The sequence below is a fragment of the Melozone crissalis genome, unplaced genomic scaffold (assembly GCF_028551555.1).
Source record: "Melozone crissalis strain CALT ecotype California unplaced genomic scaffold, PUWL_Pcris_2 ptg000003l_1, whole genome shotgun sequence".
In the NCBI taxonomy this organism is placed as follows: Eukaryota; Metazoa; Chordata; class Aves; order Passeriformes; family Passerellidae; genus Melozone; species Melozone crissalis.
The window spans coordinates 2,810,403-2,829,769 of NW_026535781.1; positions in this window are offsets into that span (position 1 = coordinate 2,810,403).

Sequence of the window (19,367 nt, forward strand, 5' to 3'; positions counted from 1 at the left end):
TTGGGAGGGCCATTTGGCCTCCGACCCACACTCTGGCTCCATTATTAGGGCTGCTGGATCCAAACCCTTTATCTCCACAAAAGGTGGTGATTGGAGCTGGATCTCCTTTTTTATCAATTGCTCTTAGAGTTGCAATATCAATAATTGTGCTACCCTGTCACAGGGTTGAATAATCCAATCTTGTTCATTATTGTTTACAGAATTACTGTAATTTCTCCTGGATATTCTGCATCAATTCCTCCTGCCATGACAGGAACACTTTGCAAGGCCAAGCTCCAAGGCAGCAGTTACCAAAGCAAAGTGTCCTGGAGGAATCTGAATTCCTGTTTCAGTATTGACAGGACTCATTTGCTTTGAATTTATCCTAATTAATTCCAATGCATGAAGGCCCAGCCCTGCAGCCTCTGGGCTGGCCCTGCCAGGGGCCATCACAGCCAGAACAATTTCCCAGGCAGCCCAAGTCTCACTGCCAATGGTTGGATTTGCAAATTGGGGGCAGCCGTGCACAGCCAGGGGGTTTCATTTCCCCAGTGCGCCATTGTGAAGGGCATGGAGCACATCTGGGAGATGGGTTCTCCATGGGCAAAGGTTCCCATCTTCTCATCTTTCCAACTGCTCTTTTAACAACCCCTTCACCCTTTCAACCAATCCTGCAGCTTGTGCATAGTCTCGTACATGAAAAACCCTGCAGACAAAATCGCTGTATTTTTCACAGGAACAGACAAAAAACTCTGCAACACAGTATCAGCACACCCTGTAAAAAAGCCAATTTCCTCCCTTCCTCCTTTTTCCATTGTATACAATCTCACAAAGTTGACCACTGACATTAGGGTCCTGGCCAATCCTGTTCTGTAGGGTATTTCGTGTTACATCCCTGAGCAGCCAAAGATACCAAATTAGTATTGTCAGCACTATTTCACATTATTATTATATGTACATATTTATATATAAATACAGATATAGACATGTAGATATAGACATATATACATTAAAAGCTATAAATATAAATATGAAGGTCTTATTATACTATAAATATGTATATAGTTATTTGTTATATTGATATTTCACTTGCACAAGGGCATCTGAGCTCAAGGTGAAAACCTTCTCTGTTGCTCCATGTGGGAACATTCCAACAATCACTGTTCCTTCTGAAGGTGCTGTTTCCTATGTACTCTCAACAAATTCATCTTTGTCTGCCCAAATCCACAAGGTCTTTTCCTTTTCCATATACAATTTTTGGATGCATTTGAAGACATCCAGGGGTGCAGCTTCTTTTACCCGACTGCCCCACTGCTCCCACGGGGCTCCAACCTCAGCCCACTCCAGAGCCAGGGAACTCCAGGGAAGGGCTTCCCAGCTGGGAATTTCTGATGGCACTGATTCCTCACATTTACATTGAACAAGTGACATTTTGTTGGGATCTGGCCAGACTGTGCCAGTTTTGTTTTACCAGTGGGCAAAGTCAGCACCAAAGACACAGACTCCAACTGAAGGAATCAGTGTCATTTCCTGCAGTTCAGAGCAGCAAAGAATCACAAAAGGAGCAGCTCAGCAATGCACCCAACCATCCCCACCAAAGACTACCTGCAGTGATTAAGAAAGATCCAGCAGCATTTACCCTCAGCCTTTACCATCCCCCAGACCCACACAGCAGCTGGGGAAGCTGTCACAGCCAAGGGCTGCAGAGCCACTCCTGGGCACTGGGAATTCCTGCAGGTGCCTCCAGCCCCAGGTGAGGCTCCAACCCCGCTGGGAGAGGGCCCAGCTCTGACAGTGCTGAATGAACAAACTGACAGCACTGCTAGTGTGGCAACATCTGCTTTCATCCTCCTCTTGCGTCCCTCCCAAAGCCTGGCCAGGGATCAAGGAGGAACCAAGGGAGGTGACTTTGACCATACAGCCCCAAACAAGGCCAGATGTCAGATTTCATGGCCTTGTCTGGCTTCTAAATACACAAAGGTCAAGACATGTTTCACAAAGGAGTGGCTGCATCTATCTCACTGCTAATGACCATGCATATTTCATCAGGGAGCAGATACAAAGATAACCTTTGCTTGGAAGGTTCATCCAGAGGCCACCTTTGGCTCAGGGCCTGCTGTCCAGGCCTCACTCAGGGCTGGTGTCCAGGCCTTGGCACTTCAGGGACGTGGTTTAGTGCTGGGCTTGGCACTGCTGGGTGAGCGGCTGCACTGGATGAGCTCAGAGGGATTTTCCAACAGAAAGGATTCTTTGATTCCATGATTCTATCCACTGCATCCAGCTGGGGCTATTTTAGCAGCATTACTTTGCTCCAAAAGTTCCCTCTTGCCCAGCTCCTGTGGCCTGAGGCTTCAGCTCCTTCAGCTCCTGGTGCTGACCTGCTCATGCTGAACGAGACGCCTCGGAGAGAAGAACACAGTCCATGCAATTCCTTCTGGGACACGGAGAGGGGAGGCTGTGCAAACAGGAGCATTGTTTGCTGTGGCCTCCTCTCTGCCCTTCACGCCTTTCAGCGCTTTGAACCAGCCAAGAGCTTTCTCCAAGAGTGCAATGGAGCAGCTGTTCCTGCTCCGAGGCCTGGCTCTCTCCAGTCTCTGCCCTTGCCTGGTTCTGTCCCTCGTGCTGTGCCCTCTGTTCCCCCAGGGCTCACTGGCTGCTGCCCAGGACTGTGGCACTGGCACAGATCCAGTGCTCCAGAGCCTCCTTTCTGTGCCCTTGCAGCTGCTTGGGCACAGCAGCCTTTTCCATCTGGAAGCTCCCCATGGACAGGGAGTGCCCAGCTCCGTTCCCTGCACAGCCTCCAGGAGCCCCGGGCTGCCATCTCCAGTCCCTGCTGGCACTGGGGGCTCCCAGGTGCCTCAGGCTGCTGTGACACCGCTGCACACGGGAGGGAAGAGGGGCAGGGGCTGTGCTCAAAGTCAGCTCCATCTGCTGCTGCTGCTGCTGCTGCTGCTGCTGCTGCTGCTGCTGCTGTGGGGTCATTTGTGCAGCCCTGGCCTAGAGTCAGGGATCAGATCCTGCCAGTCTCTTCCAGCCCTGGCTGCTCAGAGTTTGGGCCTTGGAGCCTCAGGTGGCCAAAGGCAGCTGCTGCTGGTCCCTCTGTGTGCCCGTGTTCAGCAGTGCTGCTCCATCAGTCTGTGCCCAGCAACGGGGAAAAGCCGGGCTCTGCCTGACCAGCTCAGCCAGCAGGAAGGGAGCTGCTCCACACAGGAACCAGGAGCAAAGGACATTCCTTTTGTAGGACATGTTTTCTATTGAAAGGAAAAAAAAGGAAAAAGGGAAAAATAGGTAAATGGTAAAAGATAAGAGTAAAATCCAAGTGTTAGTGAAAAAAACATAATGTTAGTGAAAAAAACCAAAATATAAAGGCAAAGTTAAATTCTGTGCATTAAGAGGTAAATGATCTTTTTAAAAAGATAACTCGGTTATTTACATTGTAAATGTGTTGATGGCATGGATCCATCTTACTGACCTCAGCAGCCTTTTAAAAGATTTTGGGCTTTGTTTCCAACACTGGTATTTGAAATTGTGGTTGAAGCAAGAGGAAATTGCTTTGTGCCCTTCCAGCTCCAAGCAGGACTGGGAATGGAAACTCTGTCAAACGCCAAATCCTTTAGAAGATGACCTTCCTTCTCAGCCTGGGAATGAGCTGCACATTCCCTTTGAAACTGTGTCTCTAAGAAATCCCTGACAAAGTCCCACTTACAGCTTTTTGCTCTGGTTTGGCAGTGCAGAAGGGCAATTCTCCATTCAACAGCTCCAGACTGCACTGCCTCAGGAGCACAGCCCACTTGCCAGCTTTGGCCCACTCGTGGCACTTCTAGAGGAGGAAGAAAGTGCAATTGCACAATTCCAGCCAATCAAGAAGGAAGAATGGGACAGACAAAAGAGATCCCTGCGTTCAGCTGGGACTGTGGAGAGTTTGGGTCCTTGCCAGTTGGATGTGTGTCCCCAGCTGCAATCTCTGGGCCTGCAGCAGAGTCTCACTCACCTGCCAAAGCAGAAAGCTCAGGCACTGTGCTCGCAATGGGCTCGTCTGATGTCAGAGCAATGTGAGGGCAGAGCCAGCCCAGCTGGGCCCAGGGCTGAGCCCAGCAGAGCCCTGGCAGAGCCCAGAGCAGCCTCAGCACCCGCAGAGCCTGGCTGCAAGGAGAGAAAGCAGAAACCGCCCGTCAGCTGAGGGCTCCTGTGCCCTTGTGCCAAGGCCTGCGGTGCCCAGGCCATGCTGGCTGTGCCCAGAGCTGTGCCCAGAGCAGCCCATCCCTGCTGCCTTTGGCAGCAGAGCAGGAGGGCAGCACATGTGCCCAGCCTGCAGCCAGCCATGGCACATGCAGCCCTCAGTAGCTTCCTAGAGTCAAAAAGCAGCTGGGCAGCCGACTGAAGAATTCATTACATCTGCCCCAGCAAAGGGGGAACCTTTGGTGCCCGGCCAGGCCATGCCATGCCCAGATCAGGGAGCATCCCCCTGCCTGTGGACTCACCTGCGAATTGGGCCTGGAGCCTGGCTTTGAAGAAGGTGCCAGAATCCAAGTCCATCATCTTCAGCTGGCCAGGCTGGGAAGAGATTGTCATCCTTGAGGTTGTCCTTGGTGTCTCCAGCAGCAGCCCCATCTGGAACAGCTTCTCCAGGGGCTCCTTCTCCTGCCCTGGGGCCAGACCAGGCTGTCAGGGCTCTGCCCAGGGCCCCAGCCATCCATGAACAGGACAAACAAAACCAGGGGGATGGTGGCCACCAGTGCTTGCCACACCAGGTCTGCAGCTCAGCTCCAGCCCAAGAGCTGCATATTCCCTTCTGCTGACCCCTGCTCAGAGCTACAGGCAGGACAAAACCAGCCTGGTTTGCTTTGCCACTGATTGCCAAGAGATGTATGGAGCTGGTACCTGCCAGGCCCCTGGATCCAACTGTGCACATGGATCTCTCCCATCTTCTAGGGCAGAGGAACACCCTGCACCCAAGGATGACAGAAAAGCTCTTCTAAGGATGGCCTGTCCGAGGGTTGCATGGACAAACACCTCTTAATGACATCTTGGCACTCTGGGGAGAGAAACCAGAAATCACCAGTCAGTTGGAGAAGTTGCCCTCCCGTTCCCATGCCCAGGCCATGCTGGGTGTGCCCAGAGCTGGGCCTAAACTTCCCCATGGATGTTCTGTTTGGAGGACAGCAGGAGAGCAGGACATGTGCCACCTCCTCAACAGCTGCCAGAGCGGGATGCCCATGAGCCCGCTGCTGTCTCCCAGCAATGGTACTGCCCCCGTGCCCAGAGATGAGGATCCACCTTGAGAGAGCCATCGTGGGAACAAGATCCGCCCCCGGATGATCTCCTGGCCCCTCCTGAACGGGTGCTTCCCCATGACCAGGTGACACAGCAGGAGGCCCAGGGACCAGATCGTGGCTGCCTCGCCGTGGTAGCATTGGTGCTGGATCCACTCTGGTGGGCTGTAGGACAGGGTTCCTGTGGAACACAGACAGAGATCAGCAGGGGGATGCTCCTGCTCCCAGAGCCTGGCCCAAGCATCCCTGGGCATGTGGGGGCTGCCCCAGAGGCACATGGAGTGAGAGCTGCCCTCTCACCAGCACCTGGGACTTGTGCACAAACTCGGGGCTGGAAAAGAAGCCACTGGTGCTGGAAGAGGGCAGCACAATCCCTGGGAAGGCCCAACCATGACACACAAAGAAGAAACCCACCCAGTAGTGGAGAAAACTCACTCTCCTCCCCACCTCCATGGCCCCCAAAAATGTTAATAAGCCAAGGCAAACAAGGAGAGCGGAGCAGTCCAGCCCTTCCTCGCCTGCACACCAAACCATCCGGGGCACGCGGTCAGGCCTCCCTCTCTGCTACCCCAATGGGGGTTTGTGTCGGGCTGGCTGCCCCAGCTCCAGCCCCAGCCCAGGCCACAGTGGGTGCTGAAGGCTGTCAGCAGGGCTGGGAGCTGGCCGCCCTCACACCCCACCCAGAACAACTCGGCTCCAGCATCAATCCCAACCCGGCTGCAATAGGGGGAAGCCCCAGTGCTGCACCCAGGCTGGGCCACGAGATGCCCAGGAACACCCCCTGCGAGGGCTCACCTGCAAACTGGGTGTAGGCTGTGTCTTGGAGGAAGGCGCCACAGCCAAAGTCGATCAGTTTCAGCTGCCCGCTGGCCAGGTCGAGCAGGACATTCTCGGGCTTGATGTCCCGGTGCAGGACCCCACAGCTGGTGCAGTGCCGCACGGCCTCCAGCACCTGGCGGAACAGCCCCCGCGCTTCCTCCTCTGGCAGGAACCCCCGCTCCGCCAGGAAACCCGAGAGTTCCTGGCACCGCTCCGGACGCTCCAGCACCAGCAGGAAGCTGTCGGGGAGCTCAAGCCACTCCAGGAGCTGAATGACACCGCCACAGCCACGGGACACCTTGGCCAGCAGCACGATCTCCAGCGGGGCGCTGGTGCCGTCGGGCTGCGGGAGGAGCGCGGTGCCGTCAGTGGGGCCGAGGCCGTGCCGGGGCTCTGCGAGCCCTCAGCCAGCCCGGGATGCTCTGCACGCCCCGCTCAGCCCACGCCCGCTCTCCCCGCAGGGCTCACGGCGGCTCCCACCCTGCCGGGCCCCGGCTCCTCGCCGCCTGGCACGGCCCGGCTGCTGCCGCTCACTCACCAGCTCGCCCCAGTGCCGGATGCGATCCCGCGGCACGCGTTTGATGGCCACCTGCGAGCGAGGGAGAGCAGCGGGCTGAGCTCGCCGCCCGTCCCGCCGCGCCCCGACCTTCTCCTCCTCCTCCCTCCTCCTCCGCCCCCTCCTCCCGCGCCCGCCGCCGGCCCCGCTGCTCACCGGGGCGCCGTCCGAGAGCCGCGTGGCCGCGAAGACGCTGCCGAAGCCGCCGCGCCCCAGCAGCGATCCCAGCCGGTACCGCTCCTGCAGGGCCTCCTGCGCCTCACCTGCGGGCGAGACGCGGCTGTCAGCGCTCGGCTCGGGGCCAGCAACGACCCCCGAGCGCCCCTCACCCGCCCCGGGCCCGGCATCCCCACCCGCCCCGGGCCCCGGCGGCTCGGGGCTGGCGGCCGCGCTGCCGAGCGGCGGAGCTCGGGCCGGGGAAGCCGCAGCGGAGGCGGCGGGAGCGGCCGCGCCGCATGTGTCCTCCGCGGGCCCCGGGAGGAGCCGGGGCCGGGGCCGGGGCCGGGACCGGACCCTGCGTCGGGGCCGGGGCCGGGCTCGGGCCAGGCGGAGCCGAAGGGTGGCGATGCCGCCCCCGCACCAGGCACTGATGCCCGCCCAGCAGCGCCACCGCCAGTACGGCCAGAGCCAGGCGGAGGCGAGACCGCGGCGGGAAGGCCGGGGCCGGGCACGGGGCAGCCCCGCCCGGGGCCGGGGCCGGGGCCGGGCCGGGGGCATGGCCCGGCCCGGCAGGGGAGAGGGAGGCGGGGAGAGGAGAGGGACGCCGGGCAAGGGACCCCGAGAGAAGGGCGCCCGACAGCGGGAAAGGGAGAGAAAGAGAAATAAAGGGACAAAGAGAAAGAGGAAGAAAAATAGGAGAAAGCGAGTTTTAAACTATCTGTTTTGCTGCTCTCGCCGCTGCTGCTGCCGCTGCTGCTGCCGCTGCTGCTGCCGCTGCTGCAACTGAGGCACCGGGGCCGTTCGTCCCCGTGTCCGTTCCCCGCTCGCCCCACGAGCCCCACGTTCGAGCCCCGCGCGCTCCGGAGACAGCCCCTCCGTCTGCCCAAACACGGGAACTTTGCAGCCTTGAGCCCGGATGCAGAGCCCTGACTCCTGCGCACTGGCACAGAGATCCCCTCGCTTGCTGCTGTGCATTGTCCTTGCTGAGGGTCAAACACTGTCGGGCCACCTTCCCTTGGGGTAGGATTCCTACCTGACCCAAGCACTGCACTTACATCTCCAGTGTTGCTTTCCAGTAAAAACAGGGGAAGGAAAACTGTGTGTGGCTCATGGGATTTTAGAGTGTCTAAAAATCACCAAGTCACCAATTTTAGAGGTGCAGTGCATCTGGAATTACTGGGATGGAGAAGTAGTGTAACATGGAAAAGGGGAGCATAGAAATAAATAGAGGAAAACATCTTGGATTGTTTCTTTCATTTTCATTTCACTTCTGGAAAGCTGTTTCAGTTTTCCAGGAATCTTCTCTTGTCTGCTCTTCCCAAAAATCTCTCATGGAGAACAAGGTCAAGCTTCTGTCACAAGATTTGCCACCAGGAAATTACGCCGCTGGTGAAATTTTCATTGTGACTGTTTGTGCTGGCTTAGGGGAAATATAGGGAGGAAACCTCCAAAAGGGGTCTGTCTAGAAAGCAAGTTCAAGTGGCCCCTCCCCCTACTAGTTCAGGGAAAGACTTCCCTGGAGAAAAGTGAAAAAAACCCCAGTTTTTTTAACAAGTAAAGTATTCACAAGCATGGAAAATGAATAATATTAAATAAAACCTTGGACAGTGCTGAAGAGATGGAAAATTCAGAAAGTCCTTTTTGTGGGTTGTAGTTGGCTCCCTCGGTCTCTTCTAAGTCCCTCTGGTTCTGGAATGCAGCGTCCCAGAGCTCGGGGGGGCCACAGGTGTGAGCTGCCGGTGTTTGTCTGGGTTTTGAGTCCAGAGCAGTTTTAAACAGTTCCAAGAAAAAGGAAAGTCACGGTCCGAGGAACTTCTCTTCCTAAGGTGACTGAAATGAAATTGCTGGACCCAGGCTGTGAAGGCATCGGGAAATTTCCAAATCTGGGCACTGGCGGTCCCAGCAAACACCAGATCATGGTGGCGCTGGAGCCAGAACCTGCAGTTTTCCAAACTTTGCTTTCTGTGCCAGCAAATCACTGGACTTGGGCTGTGCCAGCACCAGGAAGTTTTCAGATCTGGGCACTGGCACTGCCAGCAAACACCAGATCTGGGTGGTGTCATTGCCAGCAACAGAAATCTGCCGGATTTGGGCTCCGGTGGCATCGGGAAATTTCCAAATCTGGGTTCCTGTGCAGGAAACACAAGATGTGGGTGGTGCCAGACCCAGTAGCAGGAAGCTGCCGCAGGTTTTGGATTTCTGTGCCAGCATATTGCTGCACTTGGGCTGTGCCAGAACAGGGAAATGTCCAGATCTGGGCACTGGCAGTGCCAGCAAACAGCCCATTTCAGGCTCCAGGCTCCAGGAAGGACTGGATCTGGATGCCTTCCTCTTTTCTTTTCTTCTTTCCTTCCTTCTTTCTTGGGATCCTGCTGCCAGCAAACTCCAGATTGGGCAGTGCTGGCAAGGGGAAATTGCCAGGTTTTAGCTTTCTTTTCCAGTAAATTGCTGGACATGGGTGGTGCCAGAAGAGGGAAATTGCCAGATGTGGGCACTGGCAGTGCCAGTGCACACCAGATCTAGGTGGGGAATGTGCCAGCACCAGGAAATTACCAAATGTGAACTTTCAGTGCCAGCATATTGCTGGAATTATGCTGTGCACGAACCTGAACAATTCTGGATCTGGGCACTTGTGGTGTCAGCAAACACAAGATTGGGTTGCTGTAGGTACCAGGTATTTGGAAGGTTTTGGCTTTCTTTGCCAGAAAATTACTAGACTTGGGCTGTGCTGGCACTGGGAAATTCCCGCATCTGGGCACTGGTGGTGCCAGCAAACACCGGATCTTGGCATTGCCAATGACGGTAGCAGGGAATTGCCAGATTGTGGCTTTCTTTACCAGAATATTGCTGGACTTGGCTCTGCCAGAACAGGGAAATTCCAGATCTGAGCACTGTCAGTGGCAGCAAACACCAGGTCTGGGCACCTGTATTGGCATCAGGAAATTGCCGGATTTTGGCTTTCTGTGCCAGCAAATTGCTGGACTTGGCTGTGCCAGCACCAGGAAATTTCCAGATCTGGGCACTTGCGCAGCAAACACCAGACCTGGGTGGTGCTGGTGGCAGCACCGGGAAGCTGCTGGGTTCTGGCTTTCTTTGCCGGAAAATTGCTGCATTTAGGTTTTGCTGGCAGTGAGAAATTTCCAGATGCTAATTTTGCAGTGCCAGCAAACTGCTGGAATTAGGCTGTGCAGGCATCTGAAACATTCCCGATCTGGGAACTGGCGGTGTCAGCAAACATGAGATCGGGTTGCTGTAGGTACCAGGTCTTTGCTTGGTTTTGACTTTCTTTGCCAGCAAATTGCTGCACTTGGGCTGTGCCAGAATAGGGAAATACCAAGATCTGGGAACTGGCAGTGCCAGCAAACCCCACATTTCAGGAAGGACTGGATCTGGACCCGTTCCCTCCCTGCCTCCCTCCCTAAGCAAGGCGCCAGAGGGGCTGGACAGCAGCCAGGCAGAAAGGGACCTGCAGGGACTGATGGACAGCAGGCTGGACAGGAGCCAGCGGAGTGCCCAGGTGGGCAAGAAGGCCAATGGCTCCTGGCCTGGATCAGGAATGGTGTGGCCAGCAGGAGCAGGGCAAGGATTCTTCCCCTGTGCTCAGCACTGGTTGGGCAGCACCTCAAGTGCTGTTTGCAGTTCTGGAGCCCCCAATTAAGAAGGACATGGAGGGGCTGGAGCGTGTCCAGAGAAGGGCAACAAGGCTGGGGAGGGGTCTGGAGCACAAGTCCTGTGAGGAGCAGCAGAGGGAGCTGGGGTTGTTTTTCCTGGAGAAGGCTCAGGGGAGACAAAGCGGTGTCAGGGCACAGGTTGGACTTGATGATCTCCATGGCCTGTTCCACCCTTGCTGATTCTGGGATTCTCTGAAACCACCCTTGGAGCAGTTGCAGGATGAGTCCTGGGCCTCCTCTTCAGAAGCTTCAGCAGCCCAGGACCCTCAGCTTCTCCTGCCAGCCCCAAAGCCCATCCTGTCAGTCCTGCAGAGCCTCTGCAGCTCCTCCTCACTGCCCAGAACAGGGAGCCCCAGAGCCAGACACAGCAGCCCAGATGTGCCCCCCTGGCCTGGGGTGCCTCTGGCAAGGGAGCAGCACCAGGCACTGCAGGAGCCTGCAGACAATTGATCTGAAGGCCAAAGCTCCTTAGCTCCTTCTGAAAGAGCAGGAACAGTTCCTCATTCCAATGTGGTGGAATGCTGGGCACCACAGCTCCAGGTGAGGACTGGACACAAGTTTGCTCCCACTGAGTGCTGTGATGGGTTCTGCAGGAGCTCTGGGCTCCTGTGCTTCCCAGGCACAATGAGGAGAGAAGGAGCCAAGTGCACTGATGTGGAAATGGATTTGTAGAAAGCTTTTAGGGCCTAATAGAAGGCCCACAAAGTATGCATCAGTATATAAATCTTGAGACAGGAAACGCTAACTTAAAAATGCCATGGAATAGGACAGATATTGTTGAGAGAGAAATGGAGCTGGAAAAAAGTTTTAAAAGATGGCCTTGCAAATAAGACTTTGGAAAAACAGAGCTATGAAAGATGCATTGTAGTGGGACACACAAGGGGTAGTTTTAAATAATTGGCTTTAAGGCATCTACAACATGGCATGGCAAAAAGCTGATAGACCAAGAAATACTGTAATTAGGAAATAGTTGGCTTCTTAATTGTGATGGCGTGAATTATAACATCTGTATTGTCTCACCCTTCTCATAAGACTGAAAATTGAATACAAGTTTTTAAAACACCTCTCAGTTGCCCCATCTCTAGGTCAAGAAAAGAGGATTATCCAACACACTGACACACCTTTGCCTCGAGCATAACCCAGCCTGGACCAAACACACTGAAAGGTTTCCCCTGTGGCCCATGTCTCAAAACATCAGGTCTGCTGTTTGACAACTCAGGTTGGTTTGGTGTCAAGGAGTTCTCTCAGAAATACTGGGTTTGTCTTTCTCTGTGCCTTCCCCTCAGCAGCCTTGGGGATGCTCCTGTGTGAAGCCATCTGTCTCCCACAGTTTGAGACAACTTCAAACAGGATATTGTGCAATAAATTGTTTCCTCTAAAGTGTTCCAACAATCCCTTTCCAGCAATAGGAAATTATTACTAATAGATGAAAGTGGAAAACCCTTAACAGTTTATTAACAAACAGAATCCCCCCATGACACGCGTTACAAGAAGGCGCCAGGGTCTCTCTCGGAAGAACAGGAGCTGTCACGGAGCAGTTCCAGCAGCTGATGGAAGCTCGGGGGCTCGTCCGGCGTCGGCTTTCTCCCATGGCAGAGCTCCATGGGGCGGGCAGGGCAGTGAAGCAGCTGGGCTGGAGCCCCTCGCTGCCTTTTCTCCCCGGTGTGGCTCAGCTCACAGACTCGGGCTGGGAGCGGGGCCGCTCCGCTGCTGCCGGCACCGTGTCCCTGGGCTTGGACAAACAGTTTCCTGCCAGGAGAGCCCTGCACACTGCTCCACAGATCTTTCATAAAGGCCCAAACCAACTCCAAACACTCTGTCTGCAGCAGCTTTTCACAAAGGGCTGCAGCAATCCAGGACAGCTGCAAGTGAGTGTTGGAAGGCTCTTGTCTTGTTCCTGACAGCAGAATTCTTGATGATTTGATGCAGTTTTATTCAGGTATAACATGAGAGCTGAGGTTTTTTGTTAAAATGCTTTATGATGAATAACAAGCCTTGGGAGCATGAGGTGCAGGACTGACATCCAAAAGCATGAGCATATCCTCCAAAGTGGCCAGTTTAATTGTCCATTTTATTACTCTTGTATTTACTCCACACTAATAAGGAAAACCAAGCTTTGCTTGGAGGCAAAACTGGCATGGGATACACTACAGTCCCTCGCAGGCTCACCAGGGCTGGCAGTGACCAAGCAGGCAGTCTGCTTCATTGTGAATCACTGCAGAGCTACATCCCAATCTGGTTTAAGTAGCGTGGGATTATTAAGAGCTCCTTTTCTGCATGAGACACAAAAAGGAGATCCCAAATGATCTTCATGCAAGCATGCAGTAAAGAACTGGTCCTGCTGTTCTAATGAAGCGTTTGCTTTGGTAATTACACTCTTCCCATTCATCTTTTGATGCAGACACTTCAGGTTTTCCCCCACACCCCTGCAAGGCTGGCAGTCGCTGTTTCCCATTTCCTGTTCTTCCCTAGAGATGGTGCAGTGGCTGCTTTGAAACAAAGAGCCCTGGGATCTGGACAGCTTGAAGGAGCACGAAATGCTAATTAAGTGCTCATATTGGTAACACCCAGGTCTGCACTACCCAGTGCTCTGCAGCAGCAGCAGCAGGACCATGCATCATTTGTGTTGGTGGATGTTCATGTTTCTGGTGTGCAAGAGCAATGACTTTGAGGAGGGACAAAAATGCCCCTCTTCAAACAGTGGCTGTGGAAGAAGGTGTGAAGTTTCACAGCCTTTTCTAGGATATTGCAGAAAGATCTAAGAGAATATTGTGGCATGGAGTAGGTCACTAAATTTGTCTCCAGAGGAATCCCCAAAGGGCACATTCACTCTGCTGCTGATGGCAACACCATAAGCTCATGGACCAGTTTTCCCTGCAACGTGCCACCCTGCCTGGGCTTTACTAGGCTGGGACTAGACCCAGAGCTAAGCAAGCACATGCAGCCAGGTGACATTGTGTGACAACAGAAGCTGGCAACCATGAGGACTTTGCTGTCAAAAGGTTACAGCTTGCACTGGGCCCAGAAGTGTTTTTCCCTAAGGCAAAGTAAATTGAAATGTGAAGATTCAAAGCTTCAAATTACTATGAAAGGAAACTGCAGAATAATTTCTGGATGAGCAGCATTGTCAATGATCATGCGGCCCACCAAGAGCTGGAGCTGAATCCAGAATTGCTTCTTCCAGCTGTGCAGGAATTCATTCCACTGGCAAGCACTGGTCCATGGGAACAAATGATCCCCTAGCTCTGGGCTGAATGGCAGCCAGGCTGCAGTGCAGATTGGAGGAACCCTTGTCACTTGTTATTGGCCTCCCAGTGCACTCATCCTTCTGCAAACAAGGTGCAAACAACACAGCTGCACTGCTGTCCCCAGTAAATATACATACAGGTGACTTTTCCAAAGCAGTGCATCTTTTCCCAGTGAAATACATGACCTCTTCTTACCTGTGGAATTGTGATTGAAGACACCTGTGAGCCAGATCTGTGGGGATTGCAAAGGAGCAAAGCTTTGGGATTTGGGCACACTTCTCTTGGTTTCTTTGCTCAGGCCTTTAGTGAGCACACAAACACACCTAGGTAGAAAACCTTTGACTAGACAGAATCTTTTGGATCCATTGTCCCTCAAACAGGTCAATGTGTGGCCCTGTTGTAATGCCAAGTAACAAAGAGCAGCACAAATGACACAAAGGAAACATGGCCAAAGAGGCAGAGGAGAGGCCCAATGAGCAAAGGATGTGGTGAGACACTGGCACATTGAGTGAGCTGCACTCCCACAATCTCTAGACTAGCAGGTCCTGGTCTCACATTCTCCTTTTGGTTTATTCAATTTTGTTTATTTATTTACTTTTTTTCATCATCAAAATAAAAAATATAGAATTAAAAATACATCATCAAAACTTAAAGACAGAATCAAATCACATTAATTCAAAACTACATCTAAAGATCTGAATCTATGTACAGCTGTAACTATGAAGCCTAATGCATCAATCCTATTCTTCAAACACTCTCCATACAGGCAGCAGCTTCTTCCTGAGCTTGGAGGAAAGAGAGCTTTTCTGGACGGGAGGCGAGGACTTTGTGGGTGAGGCAACATTGGAAGTGTCCCGAGAAAACTTCTCGGTAAGACTGTAACCAGTCGGATCTGCAAAATGGAGACACAAAGTTTTAACAGAGGCCACAATGCAAACCTAAAGCAGCTGAAGCTCCATATTTCCTGGGACACATTTCCTGGAAATGTCTAAACAGCTGCACAGGGAAACATGCTCCTGCTGGCAGACACTGAGGCAGGCCGGGGCAAACCCTGAGCCACTTGCCCAGAGCTGGCACAGGCACAGCCTGGCCCCTGGGCTGCCCTGGGACAGCAGGGAGCCCAGAGCCCTGTGCTCTCCAGGAGCGGCTCAGCTGCACATGCACCCTCCTGCTCCTCTGCCTGCCCCACAGCTCAGCAGCCCTACAGCTCCACGGGCACTGGCAGCAGCACAGCTCATTGCAGGGGCACATGCAGGGCACAGCTGTTCCTGGCAATGTGCACAGCCTCTCTGGGCTGCCACAAGACCCTTCCTCCCAGCAGGGATTGGCCCAGCTCCTCCCTCACCTCTGTGTGAGGCTGAGCCATGATTGCCTTCACCTTGTCCTCCATCTGGAGCAGCTTCAGGCTCCCCATGCCATGACTAGGAAGGGCAATGGAGAGAGCAGGGGCAGATGCCACCCTTCCTTAGGATTTTGTCATTTTTGGCACAGCTAAAAAGGCAAATCCAGAGGTTTCCAACTCAGCACTTCCTCAGCTTTCTGGAGAACATCTCACCTTCACCAGCCCAACATTTTGGAGAGGTTTTCCCGCACATGTGGAGGCTTGCTGGCAGCACATTTCTTCAGCTGGGTGCCCATCACCTTGCAGAGGGCAGAGGCCAGCTTGGTGGCCACGGTGCGGACGTTGGCGCTCCGCACAGGCAGCGCCTTGTTCCCCAGGCAGGACCAGAGCACGGGCAGGGCGTCGCGCTGGGCGACTTCAGGGCTCCTGGCACGAACCCCCTGCACAAGCACTGCCAGGACAGAGACACAGCTCCTTACCCACCCGCCTCACTGCAAACAAGGATCCACCTCTGCTTCTGCTTCTTGCCAGCCTCTCTGGCCAAGAGCAGCAAAATAGCACCCAGAGCCCCTTGGTCCAGAAACGGGCAAAGCAGCTGAGCATCCTGGAAACAGAACCACCAACCCCTCAGCACTAATTGCTCCAACCAGAGCCTTGTCCCTGTGGCAGACTTCCTACCTTTACTAAATTATGTCACAATCTCTGTATGAACAATGAATGAAATGTCCAATTGCCTTTGATTTCCATTAAGAAGTTGTCTAAACCCACTCTGAAGATTTGGAAATGTACCATAGAGAGGAAATGGAGAGATTTCTAATAAAAGGGGTGATTCCATTTTTGTAACTTTGATGTCAAGTGCCAGATGCCTAATCTGGCTCTTCCCTTGGCACACAGCAAAGGGCAGGGTTAAAACACACCTCAAAACTCCAGCCCACCAGAGATGGCTGCTGCCTGACAGCTGGATGAGAAACATCAGTGACCAGCTGGGGTCTTTGGCAGAATGCTTTTGGGGCTTCCAACAAAGAGCTGTTTCAAACCTCAGGGCATCTCTAGAGAATTACCCAGATCCCATTGCCTTGGCATTTGGGCATCTCCACATTTTAATGCCACTTCCTCTCCCAATGTTAATGGCATTTTTTCTTATATGTCCACTGAAATAGGGGCATAGAGAAAGAAAAATGCTACACAGGGGACTGAAATGTAACCAAAACACGAGTGTTTTCTCACTTTCAGAGATTTCCCCTGAAATCTCTCTGCCCATTTTCTGAACTGAACTGTATCAAACACGGACAAATGTTTACTAGCAACAGGCTCCTTGCAACAGTCAGATTTGGCTAAGAGATGAAAACCTGAAATGCTCTGGAGACCATTCTTATTTTCTGATCAGACAAAATGTTATTTAGCAGCAATTTAATATTCTGTGGCGGAAGAGACTTCATTTTCTCTATGCTGTTAATCCACCAGCAGTCATCAACATTGAAAGAGCTCCTGCAAGTACCCAAAACCAATTCTGCTAAGCAGGAAAGGGTTATGGTACCCATTTTAAAATGGGAATTCATTTGAATTTAAATGCAATTAAAGACATCAGTGACTACTGAATGTGAGGAACAACTGTCCAGTCCTGCTAAATCTCAGAGAGAACATCTGCTTTTTCTAAAGTAGTCCTAATTTATGGGTAATTCCTTTATTTGAAAAAGAGATCAAAAGAAGTGCTAAACTAAATGCCCTATTGCTGGAGATCTGCTTTCTTCAAATGCTCTTTAAGGACCTTTGACATTCCCAATTGCTGAACATGCCCTTTTCAGATTCCTAATGAAGACACAAAGTGTATTAAACCTTGCATTTAAAGATGTTGGCATAATTAGCAGTGGATTTAGCCCCAGTTAAAGCAAGGCTATCAATCATCCTCTCTGCTATATATTGAGATTATCCTTTTTCCATTCCTTGGCTATTGCTGACACAGCAAGCTCCTCTGAGGAATCAATTATCAGCTGCATTTGTAGCATTTTGGACAGCGCTGACACAGGCAGACACTGTTTGCACACCCTGAAAGGCTCAGTCCAAGGCCACTCTGACAGCACAGGCAGGGAGCCTCAGCACTCTGCTTCTGTCCCTGTGCCCCAGAGGCTGCCTTGCAGTAAACCTGTGCCTCTGATACCTCTGTTGAGTTCTGACCTAAGCTGTGACCCCCAGGCCCTGCACGGTTCAGCCTCAAAACTTTCCAAGAGAAAAACAAGAGTTCTGTGAGGACAAAACAAACTGATACCCTGAAACAGCATTGGCCACCATTTCCCCTCAAAGATCACAGATGTCCCTGAGCTTCCCAGAGAGGAGCCAGCTGGGGCATTTTTAGCCCTCCCTTTGCTGGAGGTGGTTCTGAGATGTCCCAGTGAGAGCTCAGCCCCAGGCCGAGCGCTGCCCCCATCTCAGATGCTGCCCAGCTCTGCAGCAGCCAGGGAAAACCTGCCAAACCCACCTGCCTTGGCCATGGGGCAGCAGGGACACGCTCAGCACCTCCTGGTTTGGAGGAGCTGCTCTGATGTCTGCTCACAGGCATTCCCTGTAAATGCTCCCTGGGAAGAGCTCTTGGCTCAGAAGGGGAGGCTGTACCTGTGATACGCTCGGTGACATCCAGCAGGGCTTGGCCACTCAGGTGATTCCATTGGTGGCTGGACTCTTTCAGCAGTGACATTTTATCTACAAGGGAAACACACGTTTCTGCTCACTTTCCTCAGGTCATAGGAGAAAGGGCAGGGCCAACCCCATTTTATAAAATCAAGCACATTTCTGCAGATGTTTGAATCCTATTCTTCTTTCCTTCCAGCATACTTGGCAGGGTTTTAAATTCCAAAAGATAAGCTCTCCATTCACATTTGTAAATCCAAACTTGTCTGCTGTAGCAGGAGCTGTGTTAAAACATTTCACATCAGGGACCTCAAGAGTTCAGTCACATGGAAGCAGTGGAAAGGTTTTGCACCCCATAGCAAAAAGGAAGAGCCCCATACTTGGGTCACAGAAAGGCACTGAGTCAGGCAGTTCCTGAGATCACAAAGCAGCTGGGGAGGAGAAAGTGGAAACTCCTCTTGAAGACCTGCCTCTTCAACACTCCTTTGTTCAGGCATATTCCACCAGTACGGAATTTTCAGAGCTGACATAAATCTGTGTGGCAAAGGAATTTGGACCAGCCATTGCCTATGCAGTTAATTGCTGTGGCCACCTTGCCCCATGCAAATCAACAGGTGGAACAAGGCATCCTTGACAGCTGGGTTTATACCTCTTTGTTCTAAAGAAATGAACTTGGTGAATCACAAGTTCCCCTTTGAAAACAGAAGACAAAGAAGAAAAGTGGAAAATAGGCAGCTAATGCCTCTAATGTAGAGCCTCCCAGGTGGCTGCTCTGCAGAAGCTCTGATGGGTCAGTGTCCCTTCATGCCAACAGCAAAGCTGTTCATTTGGGAAGTCAGACGGGGCCCAAGCAAACTCCAAACCCCCTTTGCCTCTGAACTGTAGCAGAGCTGCAGTCCAGGACTTGCTCTTCAGACAAGCAGCACAGAGCCAAGGGCTCCTGGGACTGTTGGGAAATGCTGATCCCATTCCAGCCTGTTGGGGATGGTGCACAAGGACTGCACCTGCACAGCCTCTGGTGGGTGTCAGCTGCAGTGTTCCACAGACAAGAGCAGCTGTCAAGGCACTCAGCGCTCTCTTGTGCAGGAGAGACAGAGACAAAGCTGAGGAGAGTCCCTGCCAGGGCTCAGCCTTACCCAAATGAGCAATGGATTCTTCCAGTGCTTTCACAGCTGCCCCACGAACCCTGGCATCCTTTGAGTTCAGGTTCTTTGTTATTCCCTCCACCAAACCAATGATCACCGGGTTCAGGGCATCTTTCAGGGCTCCTGTGATTTCAGCCAGCACATCCAGCGCCCTCTGCTTCACTTTCTTGTGGCTGTCAGATATTCTCAGGACAAAATAGTCAAAAATCTGTGAAGAGAACAAGCAACGTGAAAGCTGCATTCAAATGTCCTTGTTTGAAGAGTGGCTGTAGCAGTCAGCAATGTCAAAGATGAAAGTGATCCTTTCTGTCAGGTCAGCACTCGCTTGCACAATTTCTCTGTTTTCCTGGGGGCAACTCACTGGAATGGTGGCACAACCTCATGCTGGTTGAAAGATTTTCTTCTGTCTTTAAGAGGTTTGGCTGGGGACAGAATAGTTCCTATGGTATTTCTCTCCATCTATAAATCATTAAATTAATTCAATTTATTAATGCTAAAGAGTACCTTTGCTTTGAGTGGAAGCAGATGTTTACAATGCCCGGTTTTCTAT